Source organism: Phyllostomus hastatus, unplaced genomic scaffold, assembly GCF_019186645.2.
Source record: "Phyllostomus hastatus isolate PE091 unplaced genomic scaffold, TTU_PhHast_1.1 phas_contig_1, whole genome shotgun sequence".
Lineage (NCBI taxonomy): Eukaryota > Metazoa > Chordata > Mammalia > Chiroptera > Phyllostomidae > Phyllostomus > Phyllostomus hastatus.
This window is the reverse complement of record NW_025333498.1, coordinates 27797723-27802558: the sequence shown is the minus strand read 5'-3', so window position 1 is coordinate 27802558 and position 4836 is coordinate 27797723. Positions and strand designations below refer to the sequence as shown.

At 39.4% G+C, this 4836-nt stretch overlaps 1 pseudogene; it reads left to right on the top strand.

The window, feature by feature from the left end:
* Positions 1 to 4111: 4111 nt before the first annotated feature.
* On the top strand, positions 4112 to 4430 carry LOC123813098 (annotated as a pseudogene).
* Positions 4431 to 4836: the final 406 nt, after the last annotated feature.

Genomic DNA, 4836 nt, shown 5'->3' with positions numbered 1-4836 from the left:
GGCAAGATTGAATGTTTCTAGGAGTTTATTCATTTCATCTGGGTTGTCCAATTTGTTGGTGTGTAGTTTTCACAATATTTTTTGACTATCCTTTATGTTTCTGTGGTATCACTTATCACCTCTCCTCTTTCATTTCTGATTTTATTTGTTTTGGTCCTCTCTCTTTTTTCTTGATAAGTCTGGTTAAAGGTTTTCCAATCTTGTTTATCTATTCAAGGATCCACCTCTTGGTTTCAATGCTCTTTTGTATTTTTTTTTTAGTCTTTATGTCATTTATCTTCATTCTAATCTTTATAATTTTATTCCTTCTATTTACTTTGGGTTTTGTTTGTTGTTCTTTTTTTTAGTACTTTTAGTGTAATGTTAGATTATTTATAATGAGATTTTTCTTGTTTTTTTTTTTTGATAGGCCTGTATTGCTATAAATTTCTCTCTTAGGATTGCTTTCACTGTGTTCTATGGGTTTTTGGTCGCTGTTTGTTCATTTCATTTATTTCAAGGTATCTTTTGATGTTTTCCTAGATCTCATTGTTAACCCATTCACTGTTTGTAACGTATTATTTAACCTCCATGACCTTGTGTGCTTTTCAGTTTGTTTCTTGTGATTGATTTCTAGTTTCATACCATCTCAGTTAGATGATTTCAATCTTCTTAAATTTATTGAGACTTATTTTGTGCTTTAACATATGGTCTATCCTAAGAAAATATTCCCTGTGCACTTGGAAAGAATGTATATTCTGCTGCTTTGGAGTGAAATGCTCTGAAGATTTCAATTAAATCCATCTGATCTAGTGTGTTAACTTAAGGCCACAGTTTCTTTGGTGATTTTTTGTCTGGAAGATCTACCCATTGATGTCAATGGGGTGTTCAAATCCCCAACTATGACTGTATACTGTCGATCTATCCCTTTATGTTCGTAAATATATTCTTTATATATTTAGGTGCTCCTATATAGGGTGCATATGTATTTACAAGGGTTATATTCTCTTTTTGGATTGATCCTTTTAGCATTATAAAATGTCTTTTTTTGTCTCTTTCTATAGCTTCTGTTTTGAAGTCAATTTTTTCTAACATAAATATTGCTACCCCAGCTTTCTTTTCATTTTGATTTGCATTGACTATCTTTTTCCATACTTTTATTTTTAGTCTGTGAGTATCTTTTGTTTTGATGTTGGTTTCTTAAGGAAGCATATATATTGGTCTTATTTTCTTACCAATTCAGCTATCTTATGCCTTGTGACTATTTTCTAACTACCAATTTGTATTTGCAAGAGATTCACTTTATTTTATTTATGTTATTGATTATGCTATAACAGTGGTTCCAATTTTTCCCACTATGCCCCCCTCCACCCAGCACATCCTACTCCCTTTGGTGACCCCCTTTCCTTGCTCATGTCCATGGGTCATGCATATAAGTTCTTTGGCAACTCCATTTACTATAATTGCTCTTAACATCCCCCTGCCTATTTTGTACCTACCAATTTGTACTTCTTAATCCTTTCACCTTGTTCCCCATCCCCCTAGAGCCCCATCCTAACTGGCCACCCTCCCAATGTTCTCCATATCTGTGATTCTGTTTCTGTTCTGTTTGTTTGCTTATTTTGTTTTTTAGATTTAGTTCTTGATATTTATGTATTTATTTCCATCTTAATGTTCATAGTTTTGATCTTCTTTTTCTTAAATAAGTCCCTTTAACATTTCATATAATAATGGCTTGGTGATGATGAAATCCTTTACCTTTACCTTGTCAGGGAAGCACTTTATCTGCCCTTCCATTCTAAATGAAAGCTTTGCTGGATAAAGTAATCTAGGTTGTACAGGTCCTTGCTTTTCATCACTTTGAATACCTCTTGCCAGTCTCTTGTTGCCTGCAGAGTTTCTTTTGAGAAATCAGGTGACAGCCTTATGGGAACCCCTTTGTAGGTAACTTCCTGCTTTTCTCTTGCTGCTTTCAAAATTCTCTTTATCTTTAACCTTTGGCATTTTAATTATGATGTATCTTGATGTGGTTCTCTTTGTGCCCATCCTGGGCTTGCTCTCTGTGCTTCCTGGACTTGTATGTTTATTTCCTTCACCAAATTAGGGAAGTATTCTTTTATTATTTTTTCAAATAAGTTTCCAATTTCTTACTCTTTCTTTTCTCCTTCTGACACCCCTATGATATCAATGTTGGAATGCTTGAAGTTGTCCCTGAGGCCCCTCCCTATCCTCAACTTTTTGGATTATTTTTTTCTTCTTGTGGCACTAATTGGATGTTTTTTCTTCCTTATGTTCCAAATCATTGATTTGATTCTCAACTTCTTTCACTCTACTGTTGTTTCCCTGTAAATTGTTCTTTATTTCAATTAATGTCTCCTTTACTTCTGATTGGGTGATTTTTATGCTGTTGTAGTACCCACTGAGTTCCTTGAGCATCCTTATAAGCAGTGTTTTTGAAGTCTGCATATGATAGATTATCTGCCGTTTGTTTATTTTTTTTTCAGGGGTTTTGTTCTGTTCTTTCATTTGGGCCATATTTCTTTGTCTTCCATTTTAGCATTCTCCTTGTGTTTTTTCCTAGTAAGGTAGAGCTGCTTTAACTTCATGTCTTGGTAATGTGGCCTAATGTAATTGGTGTCCAGTAGGGTCCAGTGACACAGCCTCCCCTATTACCAAGATGGGTACTCATGCCTCTTCTGTGTGGGCTGAATATTCTTTCCTCTTGTAGTTGAGTCTTGATTGCTGTAAGCAGGTCATTGGGAGGGATTAACCTAGGCCAGACAGATGGTATGACTGGCTGTGAGCATTGGCCTGCAACACCTTCTTCTGTGGTTTATGGAGGTGGTTGGGTTGTGGTGCTTCAACATTATCTGTAACTGCTGGGTGCAGAGGCTCTGGGGTTTCCTGGGTGGTACAGGCCAAGGTTAGCCACCACCTGTGTTCTCTTTGGGGCCCCTTGGTAAACCAGGGGTATCAGACCTATTTTCACTGGGGGCCACATCAGCCTTGTGGTTGTTTTCAAAGGGCTGAATATAATGGTAGGACTGTATAAATGTAACTACTCCTTAACTAGGGGCAAGAGCTCGGTGCTGCCACCAGGTAGAAGCAAGGTGCTGGGCTGGATACAACAAGGTGGAGGGCTGGTTTCGCCCATGGGCCTTGTGTTTGCCACATGTGGTATAAGCTATAAAGTGATCTACAGATGGCTGCTGCTATGCTGGGCCTGGGGCCATTAGTGAGAGGTATGGGGGCTGGGCCAGCTGTTACTTCTTTGAGCAGATTTAGGAAGGTCTGAAACCTGTGCCCAGTGCAGCCATTCATTTGGAAAAGTCACTGTTACCAGCTTGGGTGGGCCTGTAAGTTGGATGGGGTGGAGCCTTAGGTGTCATCAGGGCAGGGCTAAACATGTGAGCTAGGTTGATGGAGAATCAGATATGGTGCTGCCACACTGTGGCTCTGTGTGGGGGAGAGCTCGGAAAAGGAACAATGGCTGCTTCCTGCAGTTCTTTTTGGGAGGAAGATGCCACCCAGCACACACCCTGATGCCAAACACTTCAGTTCTTCCCTGTAGCCACTGGTGCCCTTCAAGGTGCTTCCCTGGTGCCAGAGCCCAGGGGCAGTACATCTGAGTAAATCTGTATGAGGGGACCTCCAAGAGGAGACAACTGAGAATCCCACAGTTTCTTCTGCTGACCCAAACCCCACTTGTTTTTACAGCTGAAATTATGGGGACTTACCTTCCTGGCACTGGAACTCTGGGCTGGGTAGTATGGTGTGGGGCTGGGATCCCTCACTCCTGAGATATCCCTCGATTTTATATCCACCACTCATGGGTGTGTGACCAGCCAGCACCACATCTCCGTGTCTCTTCCCCTTTGTCCCTCCTACCTGTCTGGATGAATGTGGTTTCTTTAATTCCTTAGTTGTTGGACTTCCATATAGCTTGATTTTCTCATGGTTCTGAGTGATATTTGTTCTGTAGTGCAGCTCTAATATTGCTGTGGTTGTGCGAGGAGGCGAGCCACATTTATCTATGCCTCCATCTTTTAAGAGATTCACTTTAGAGAGAGTAGGACGTCTGGCTTGTGAGTGGGAACCTCTGTGTTTCATGCAACAAAAGAGTGATTTTAAAATGAGTGATGTTGAGAAGGGCAAGAAGATTTTTGTTCAGAAGTGTGCCCAGTGCCATATTGTGGAAAAGGGAGGCAAGGACAGGATTGGGCTGAAATCTCCGTGGTCTATTTGGGTAAAAGGCAGGTGAAGCCCCTGGATTTTCTTCCATGGATATCAACAAGAACAAAAGCATCATCTGGGGAGAGGCTACACTGCTGGAGTATTCGGGGAGTCCGAAGAAGTACATCCCTGGAACAAAAGTGATCTTTGCTGGCATTAAGAAGATTTTAGAAAGGGCAGATTTAATAGCTTATCTCAAAGAAGCTACTAATGAGTAATAGTTGGCCATGGCCTTATTTAATACAAATGTCTTGTGACTTTTTTTATGTGTACCATATTAAAATTGATCTCATATACCAGAATTTAGATCATGAGTGTTTCTTTTGGGCAATTCTGATTTAAATAATATTGGCTTGTGGTTAAATGAATATAATCCGCTTTTTTAACTTTGACGGTAATTTCGGTTCAGCAACTGCTATTACTATTTTCCCCTTCTAAAAGTATGATTGGACTTTATTTGTAATACTCAACTTTTCACAGAGATGGGAAATGCTGCCTCAAAAACCTGTAGGAGGTTGGTTTTATGTTTAGATTTATGTAACTGGTTATAATAGCATGTTTAAATACTGAGAAAATCCCTTCACTGTTTATTAGAAAAGCAAGACTCACTTGTGTTTTAAATTG